The 10,506-nt window shown below is 43.3% G+C and overlaps 1 long non-coding RNA gene across 2 annotated transcripts in view; it reads right to left on the bottom strand.

The window, feature by feature from the left end:
* Positions 1–5,927: 5,927 nt before the first annotated feature.
* Positions 5,928–10,506, bottom strand: part of LOC114604644 (uncharacterized) — a 93,591-nt gene continuing 89,012 nt past the window's right edge. For both annotated transcript variants that reach the window (XR_003708379.2, XR_003708378.2), the window contains one exon: positions 5,928–7,671. This is a non-coding gene — a long non-coding RNA (uncharacterized LOC114604644). The remainder of the gene's footprint in view (positions 7,672–10,506) is intronic.

The raw sequence follows: 10,506 nt of genomic DNA, 5'->3' as shown, positions 1-10,506 counted from the left end.
GATGCCCCCCCAACCTCTCCCTAAAAGCCCCTTCCCCTGTCTGACTGCTCTCACCACCAGAAAGGCCTTCCTAATGTTTTGTGGGAATCTCCTTTCTTGTTTCCTTATATTTTATTGAGAGTATTACAAGGAGTTAAATTGGCGGGGGGGGGAGGGGGAATAAAAAGGTTACATGCATTAAAAATAAATAAAAGCAGAGGAAAAGAGCAATAACAAAATAGCAATGGAATATAATTAAGCCTACAGAGCTATATATGCAAATGGATCTACTTATTCTTTCCCTTGAAGATACATTGATTCGTTTGTTACTGTGGTTTCGATCAATACTTTCCAAAGATCTTAACATTTGTCCATGCATGATCTTTGTCTGAAAGCTCATGGGTTGCAGGAGTTGTCATAGGAGGTTATATTTTTGTCCTTCCAACTGCTATGGAAATTACAGGGGGGGGGGCACATCTTTAAAGTTGTTAAATGTTGCAAATATTATGCCTGAATGTACCCTTTCAACTTGACAGCTCAGGGAAGTTACCTAGATAAAATCCTGTAACACAATGTATCAGCCTTAATCATTTTGCAGATGTTAGGGGGGGGGCAGAGCCTGCAGCCACCATCCCTTTCCGGTGGGGAGGGGGCAGAGGAAAGACAGGAAGCTTTTCCCTGCAGAGTTAGACCCCTTGGCTGCGTGGCCCTCGGGTCCCTTCAAACTCCTGGGCGTTTTGCTGGTGGGGGGCTGCGTGGGGGCCTGGGCGATGTCAGAAGAGGAAGCTTGCAGGCCTGGTTGTCTGTTGGGGGCAGCAGGAAGAGGCGGAGGGCAGGCTGTGCAGCCCCTGCCTGGCTTTCCTGTGGGACCAAGGAAGCGGCTGGGGGGGGGGGGACTTGGCCGCTGGCCTTTGTTGCGGAGGCGGCAGTGTGGGAACGCCAGTCCCAAGGGCAGCCTCTGGGGTCTGGGTGCTGCTGCCTGTCTCCTGCCATGGACTTGGTGGGGGGGGGGCTGTGCTATTGGGCTGGCAGAGACTTAACGGGGGGCTGCCTCTCCCAGCCAAAGCTGACCCACAAAATTGCAACCCAGTGTGTGTGTTTGTGTGTGGGGGGAACCAGCCTGCGCAGGGTAAGCCCCGATGGGGCTCCTGGGCTCCTTCTGATGCATGAAAATTGGAGGTTGTCCTTTACAGCTCAGCTCCCCAAGGGGCTCAAAGCCTCCCAAGTCCATTATCAGTCGGAGACGAATGAGTGGAAGCTGGAAGAAAGGGGGAATCTTTATTTTTCTGTTGAAACAGAGCCCTCCTTCCCACTGACATTTGCAAGGAGGGGAGGACCCCAAACAAAGGTGTGCAGCAGCTTTGAAAGACTTTTCCGGCTCAACATCAGGAAGAGCTTTCTGACAATAAGAGCTGTTCAGACGGTCTCTGCTCCCTGGGAGAGGCTAGGTGGCCATCTGTCAGGGATGCTTGAGCTAAGATTCCTGCATTGCAGGGGGCTGGACTAGATGACCTTGGGGTCCCTTCTGTCTCTATGATTCTATGATTAGCATAATACAAGCATCTCAGGAAGAGGCATCTACCAACAGAAATCCAAGAGTGTGGCTTCTCTCCTGTCTGTCAAGGGACCTGCAGATGCTGATTGCCTTACTTGGCCAGTTCCTTAGGACTGGTACATACAGTCATACCTCGGGTTACAGATACTTCAGCTTAAGCATTTTCAGGTTATGGATGCACTGAAAGCCAGAAGTACCGGAATGGGTTACTTCCAGGTTTCGGCACTTGTGCATGCGCAGAAGCGCTAAATCACAACCTGTGTGTGCGCAGACGCAGCAATGTGAGTTGCGAACGTGCCTCCCACATGGATCACGTTCGCAACCCGAGCGTCCAGTGTACCTTGGTTCTCGAACAGAATGCGTTCCGGGAGTCCATTCGACTCCCGGAACCATTTGAAAACCAGAGTGCGACTTCTGCCAGAGGAGCCCCCTGCAGCCAATCGGAAGCCGCACCAGATGTTCGCCCTCCAAAAATCATTTGAAAACCAGAACACTCACTTCCGGGTTTCGATTGTTCAGAAGCCGATTTGTTTGGGAGCCAAGGTGCTCGGCTTCTCAGGTACAACCGAACCTGAGTCCTTGGGGGTGCTGCCTCCCCGGGCGGGAACGCTGCGGGTGCGCGAGGGAGGAGGGCAGCCCCCGGGGGCTGGGAGAGCCAGGCTGCCGTGGCCGAGAGGGCTGCTCTGCCAGGCGCCGCTGACATTGGAACTTAGAAAACTTCCCGGGGCAGGACCCCGGTATGGGCCCCCCCAATATTTTTTATAAGTCGGCGCCCCTGGTCTTCCCTGATACTTTCAGACACTGCTTATGTGGACATCTTCTCCAGGCCCTACCTATAGAACCAAATATCAGTAATGGCATTTTTTTAAAAAAAAATATGAGTTGTCTCTTATCACTGTGAAGAATCAATTAAGAGAACTATAATTCCTCTTGATATACTGCTGCACCTCATTCTCAAGGGAGTTAATATTAGACATGCATATTGTGGGATTCCCTTTCAGCGATATGACACGTTCCCATTCAGCGCAGTAGTTATAATGATTGCTGATATCCACCACAGTTCTTGGTCATGTCAACACTCCTCAAAGGAGTTAACTCGACTGGTGGCATACAGCTGGAGTTCTAACTACTGTCAGAAAATAGTAATGTATAAGAGGTCTAATTAGTCTGAAGAGAGCTGGTGTTTTTCTTTTTGTCATGGATTATACTAATCTTCTCAGTGTGTGCTATATATGCAGTCGTTGGGTTCACTCCAAAGGGCCTCTTGTGAGAGTGGGAAATACTGTAGACTCTACGCATACAAGGGGGTGCCCCTGATTTATCTCAATTCCTTTCTCAAGATGCAGCCACATGCCACATTAAGAATGGCTCAAAACTGTCAGCATTGCATGGAAGAGATTCAAGCACATAGATGTGAAGCATTTTTTTCACCCCTCAAAACAAGAAGAATTTGGGGAACTGTGGTTTAGCCCAGGCTTCCTCAAACTCGGCCCTCCAGATGTTTTGAGACCACAATTCCCATCATCCCTGACCCCTGGTCCTGCTAGCTAGGGATAATGGGAGTTGTAGGCCAAAAACATCTGGAAGGGCCAAGTTTGAGGAAACCTGGTTTAGCCCCTCACAGAGCTCCAGTTCCCAGCACCCTTAACAAACTACAGTGCCCGCTTTGGGTGGGGGAAATGTACTTTAAATGCACTTTATAAGTCTGGTGTGTACACAGCCTAGAATTGTGCAATTAAAGTGAATTAATGGGTTTTGTTGCTCTAATCCGCTTGAAGAAGAAAAAAAGAGTGGGACTCCTTGAGGTTTGGAAACTTAATGGAAAATGCACTGAAAAGTGTGGGATAAGTGAATGACTAGAGGAAAGATGTATAAAATGTCCCGCAAGCAAATCACAATTAATTTAGGATAAATGTTCATTGTGATATAGCCATCCCATAAAGAAATCAGAATGAATCCTCAATGAAGACTGGATATAATCTAACCTCCAAATCAGGATGAATGTGGAATAAATAGGTCATCTGGAAAAGTCCCAACTTTTCAGAGGGCTGCAGTAGGATGGAGAAGATGGGAAAGTTGTCTTCCACGGGAAAAATGTCTGCTCATAACTCTTAGGATCCAACCCAATATTTGTGGCTTTCTTCAACAAATGAAAATGCAAGAAAGAATTGGTTGTATCCAACAGTTACATGAGTGGAAAGCCGCTTATGAAACAGCTCTTTCCTCTCACCCTCCTGCGCCCCACTGGATATGTCCAAAGGCCTGTTCAGATGGTTAGGGTGGGTTACTATAGGATTGCAACAGGAGAAGCATGACCCAAAATATGTGCTTACATAAGGGGAGGGAACCAATGTACATCTATGTAGTTGGAGCCTTAGAGTTCACTTGCAGCAACATATATTTAGGATGAGGTCCCAGATTCTACCAGCATAGTCCACAATGGAATTAAACCAAAGTACTTGGATTTAAATGGATTGTCTTGCTGAAGTCAGCAGAGCTAATTCAGCTAAAACCAAACTAACGTTGTTGCCAACTGAGGTGTTAAATGCTTACATTGTATTTGGAAATGCAACAGTGGCTATCAAGTACTGGTTACAGTTTTACCCTCCTTCTAGATATAAACTAGTTTAATTAATATCAGAAGGATATAACTGATTTGGAAGCATTCCTATTAAGTTCTTGGTTTTAAACCAGGACTTTATAATGTACTTCCAAAGAACGAAACCCAGGCCAGCTGTTTTCAGAAACAGACATTTCTTATCTTTCAATATCATTCATTAGAGCATATTAGGGGATGGAAGGAATGCCACAAAACAACAAGGTTTCTAAGTTCCCAGAAGATTTGTTACAAATTCTAAACCAAAGTAGTTCTAGGCCTTAATTTATGTAGACATTTTCCCCTGATATTGGCAGGAGAAGGGGCTTTTTCCTCAGCTAGTGGTAAATACTATATAAATAGAAATTGCTAAAATCTCAGATTCCCAACAACTGGAAATCTTTTTCTGCTGCTCTTGATCTCAAAAGCTGAAACTTCTTCAAGATGACATTAATGTCTCATCTACACTTTGCTAAAATAAGAAGGAACGTCCATGTAAATCTACAAGGCCGTTTATATTCTGCACATCAGTAAGGCAGCTTCCCATAATATAAAACTTTTCTGTCAGCAAATTTTATTGTTAATATGTCTTAATCTTAAAGGGGGGGGTGGCTCAGTGCCAATTCACATGTCTGGTGAACGCATTCTGCACCAAAGATGACCCAACAAGAGATTGATGTAGCTTGGTGACAGAAGCCAGGGAATCCTTGGTTCAACTCTTACCTGAGTTAACATTCACTGATTATCTTACAATACAATCCTGTGCATGTCTATTCAGAGGTAACCGCCAGTGAGTTAAATGGGACTTACTTCTTGGGAAGTGTTTATATTAGGGATAGCTCAATGTGGTGTCCCCCAGATGTTAATGGATTCCAACTCTCAATGGATCCAATCACAATGGCCAGTGGTTAGGGAGGATGGGAACTGTAACCCAACAATATCTAGAGGGCACCATGTTGGCTATCTCTGATATATAGGATTGCAGCCTTTAAAGCCATGATTGTTTCAGCCTCAGTGCACCACCACCCCACCATGTGCAATATTGGGCATAATAATGTGGGCATCTTGTAAGGATGATTGAGATGAGAAAATACTTTGAATATGCAGAAACAGATCATATGTAAGGTATTATAATAGTGTTTGCACATCTATCGTATTAGGATAAAGTGGTGGTGTTGGTGTTATAGTCAGGACAAAACCATCGCAGCTACATAAACAATTATGGGTTCTCCTCCTGCTGAAGGGCTATAGTTCAATGGGAGAGATCATGCTTTGCATATAACAGGTCCCAAGTTCAATTCCTGAGGTCTGCAGGTAGGTCTAGAGAAACCTTCATGTCTGGTACCATGGAGAATTGCTGCTGGCTATTGTAGACAATGGGGTGCAGGTGGCGCTGTGGGTTAAACCACAGAGCATAGGATTTGCCAATCAGAAGGTTGGCGGTTCGAATTCCCGCAACGGGGTGAGCTCCCGTTGCTCGGTCCCTGCTCCTGCCAACCTAGCAGTTCGAGAGCAGGTCAAAGTGCAAGTAGATAAATAGTTACCGCTCCGGCGGGAAGGTAAACGGTGTTTCAGTGCACTGCTCTGGTTTGCCAGAAGCAGCTTAGTCATGCTGGCCACATGACCTGGAAGCTGTATGCTGGCTCCCTCGGCCAATAAAGCGAGATGAGCGCCGCAACCCCAGAGTCGGCCACGACTGGACCTAATGGTCAGGGGTCCCTTTACCTTTTATTGTAGACAATAGTGAGATAGTGAAATCAATGGTCAGTGTCCTTCCTATATTTTAATGGATTCGGACTACAGTGGTACCTTGGTTCTCAAACAACTTGGAACCCAAACACTGCAAACCCGGAAGTGTTCCAGTTTGCAGACTATTTTCGGAAGCTGAACGTGCTCCGTGTTGAGTGTTACGCTTCCGATTTGAGTGCCACACTTCCATTTTGAGTGTTATGCTGAGGTCTGTCTGTTTTTGCTATTTATTTTGTGTTTTTGTTTTTGTGGCTTTTTTGTGACTGTAGAACCCAGTTTGGCTACTGATTGATTGGTTGATTGTGTGTGACTGCAGTACAGTGGTACCTCAGGTTACAGATGCTTCAGGTTACAGACTCCACTAATTCAGAAATAGTACCTTGGGTTAAGAACTTTGCTTCAGGAGGAGAACAGAAATTGTGCAGCGGCAGCCCGGCAGCAGCAGGAGGCCCCATTAGCTAAAGTGGTACCTCAGGTTAAGAACAGTTTCCGAATAAAAACAGACTTCCAGAACGAATTAAATTCTTAACCCGAGGTACCACTGTACATTGTTTATTGCTTTCTTTTATGGATCAATGGTCTCGTTAGACAGTAAATTGTTAAATTGCTCTTTTAGGGGTTGTTTTTAAAAGTCTGGAACAGATTGGTCCATTTTGCATTACTTTCTATGGGAAAGCGTGCCTTGGTTTTGGAATGTTTTGGTTTTGGAACAGACTTCTGCAATTGATGAAGCTTGAGAACCAAGGTACCACTGTATATAATTTTTCCTCGGCCAGCTAAATGTCATCAAGAAATATGTCATTAATTTATAAAAAAATGTGTATATACTGCTGTATCGTAAATAGATATCATATATCATAGCAGTTTGCAATATAAAAACATAAAACCAAACAATAACATCATAAAAAGTTAAAAACAAGTTAAAGGCAAAAAGAAATTGAAAGCAGACATCAACAGACCATTGTGATTGATGTACTCTTAATTGCCTGCATAGGCCTGGCAGAAAAGTTTTCAGCAGGCATTTAAAAGTTGGCACATAAGGCACCCGCTGAATCTCTGTTGGCAAGATTATTCCACCAGACTGGGCCAATGACACAAAAGGATCAGTTTCTCATTGTAGAACCCAATCCCAAATTGGTTTAATGAGAAGTTAAGCACTATTCAGCCCTACTCACTTTAATGTGAATTGTTTGCTAAAGTATTAGGAAATATTCAAAGATGTGATTAACTTAGGTCAGCAGCCTTAGATGAAAAGAGCCATTCAGATGTTGGTTGAACAGAACTTATGGACTAATGGCAATGGGTCTTTAATATGTTTTACTTGCTGTAGTAGGTCTACAATGACCGCCTGCAAGGGATTTCAGCCTAGCTAGTCTCCATCCGATTCATACATCTGATGAAGACAACTGCAAGCAAAATCAGTGCATGGCCAAGTTCTCACATTTCGTGCTGAGAGGAAAGGCACCAGATTTTTCCAGGACCACTTACTCAGTACATCTGATTATGTGCTACAGTGTCAAAATGTGACTGCAGTCAGCTGCCTTGTAGGCATGCTCTTATCCTTTGAGACCCATAGAGCAACAATTGCTTCTTCCAACCTTCTGCATCAGACTGCATCAATAGCAGTTTGATGCATATTGCAGCTGGATGTCTGAAAAGTGCTGCCAGAACTCGAATGCTTCCTCTGTGGCTGGCTGTCCTCCTTGACAGTGATGGGCTGGAAAATCTCAGGAGAGGATCAGTGCTCAGGGTATTCTGGCAATTCCTGGGTTGGCCAGGGTCCAAGGTGGAGCTGCAGAATTCATTGAAACAGAATATGGAAGTTGACTGTCAAGCAGTCATAAAATCCAAATCACAATGTAAAATACAATAAATACAAAAATAAATTGCAATTAGGTTTAATAACCTTCTGTATTTACGCGATCTAATGCACCATTGAATCTAATGCGCACCTCAATTTTCAAAACCTTGAAAGCAAAGGAGTATTTGATGGCACCATCAAATCTAATGCGCACCCTAATTTCCGTGACATAATTTGGCTAAAAAAGGTGTGCATTACATCTGAGTAAATACAGTAGTTTATATGTTCTAATTACGCTAAACAAGACATTGGATAATAAATGTAATATGAATTTCTAATTGAAAGAGTACCCCTTACAAACTTTTAGTCAATCAGTATTATTATTATTGTTGTTGTTGTTATTATTATTATTACTACTACTACTATTACTATTACTACTACTATTATTATTCACTTTCTCAGTCAAATCAAAGTCTCCCATACAGTACAAAAGCACTAAAAATAAAGAATTAATAACCACAAAGCATTAAAAATAGTATTCCATAATTCTAATATTCTGGGCCCAAGGTGCAGAGGAACCACGGGCAGCAAGCTCCAGGTGAAATTGCAATCAACACAGGACAAGCATTTGAGATTTGCATGGCCGTGCCTTCCTTTTATGCCCAGGGAGTGGACCAGAGTAAAACCTGTGTGTGTGTGTGTGTGTGTGTGTGTGTGTGTGTGTAGACTTCACCTAGGTCCACTCGCTAAGCCACACCCCCAAGCTCACCACAGTTCTTGATAAATAAAATAATATACTGAGGACATTGTTTTTGTTTGTTACTATGTTGTGTATTTTTGTGTGTTTATATTGTAAACCGCCCTGTGATCCTCGGACGAAGGCTGGCATAGAAAACTAATAAAATAATGAAGTAAATGGTGTGAATTTGCTTGGGTACTATTCATGTTGAATCAAAGGGTGCTATTTACTATTTAGTCAAATATTAACAATTTTAATAAGGCTTCGGCATGATATGAATGTGTAACTTGCATGTATCTTGAGCACAAAGCTTAAGTATTGCTCTTGTATTCCTATGGCAGTGAATCACACTTTCATTTTGTGTGATGAAATGGTTATATCTTGCACAGCTTACTGAAAAATCCAGCCTAAAAGTGAGCATAGAGTGGTAACTGTGACTGGGGAAAATTCTGAAGTGGCCAGAAGAGCTGGTGGATGGTATTGAAATATCAAATTTAAAAGGGGGGAGAAGTGCCTGCATTTTAGTGAGTGGCACAAATCGCAGTACTTAAGCCAAGGGAAATGAGATGAGAGTGTTTTTGTACTTATGATTATGTGGCTATGTGGCCAAGCACAGTAATGGAAAACGCTGTGGAATTCAGAGACTCGAATCAACTCACCATCTGCAATAGCAATATAGTTCCAGGAAAGATAGCTGTTCAGTCTTGTTTTGCTTTTGTTTCATAGTGGGATGGTGTAAGATTGTTGCAGGAAGTAGTGAATTGCTGAGAGTGTGGACTTGGGCAGACCCAAGAAGAAAACACTAAAATGTGAGTGATTTATTTCAAGCTACAGTAAGAAGAAACCTTTTCAGGCTTGAAAGCTGTGTCTTCAGATCTGTGAAATTCATTTTGCTAAGTATGTTTAGATATACGGTATCTATACTATTTAAAACTCTGTGTTGAACAGATGAAGTCAGGTTGAAATGGTTCTACCAAGATAACTTCTGAGTCCTGGATAAATGGTAATTTACTGAGAACAGTTTCTGTTGGTAGGTCTTGTTTCTTCATCAATCTTTTTAAGCCTGTGAGCACATTTTGAATTTTGGGAATGTGCGATGTGTGCCAGTCACAAAATGGTAGCCAGGGTACGTGTGATGTCTGCCATAGGAATGTGGTGAAATACAAAATGGCAGCCTTAGGGTGTGGCATAACAAAACATGGCTGTCATATCTAGGAGAGCAGAAAAAGAGACAGAACAGTGTAGGCATGCCATCTTGTGGATTTATGAGGGGCTGTTTACTGAGACCCTTTGCAGGCAACCATAGGAGGCAACGGCAGACACTGGTTGGGCAATCCATTGTTTAAAGCAATAGATTGCAAAGGCATCAAGACATATTAAAACTAGAAGGGAAAAAGCAACATTTCCAGGTCCTTTCTAAAAGCGATAAGAAAAGAGAGGCAGTCTAGTGGAAGGATGGGAAAGGACAGTCAGTAAAAAGGCCCCTTTCCCTGTCACCTGCAATCTCACTATGAAGTCAGTAGAAGCACTCTGGGAAGGCTATTGATGGAGATCTTACCAAGTAGGCTTTTGTGGGATAAAGTGGTCCTTTGTGTACTCTAGTTTCCATTTAGGACTTTAACAGATAAAATATGCACCTGTCCAGTGCTATTTTTCTAGAAAAAGAGGGGCCAGAACCAACCATGAACACCTCCCTCATTCTCTTGGAATGGCAATGGCGCCCAGTAAGCTGCAGTGATTCAGCTGCCCCACCATGCAAAGAGGGTACAGTCTCCTTTAAACTAGTCTGACTATACCCTGCCCTCCACCAACACTGCTTCCACAATTTGCAGACAGAGAATGCCTTTCAATTTGGATGTAAAAAGGCACATGTGGTCATAAGCCAGATAGGGATTGGCACACCAGTTAGAGGTGGGCAAATCCATTTTGGGCTAAAAATGCAAGCTGGGCATCCAGGAACAACGCTGGTTTTTTGCTACCTATTACTAGGTAATACAACTAGTAAGGTTGTATAACATAGCAATAACCACATTATTGCTAGCTGTAGGGAACACATTGTTGGGTTTTTCTGTTGGATATAATATGGG

Source organism: Podarcis muralis, chromosome 9, assembly GCF_964188315.1.
Source record: "Podarcis muralis chromosome 9, rPodMur119.hap1.1, whole genome shotgun sequence".
NCBI classification, from domain to species: Eukaryota; Metazoa; Chordata; class Lepidosauria; order Squamata; family Lacertidae; genus Podarcis; species Podarcis muralis.
This window is presented reverse-complemented; position numbering and strand designations above follow the sequence as displayed.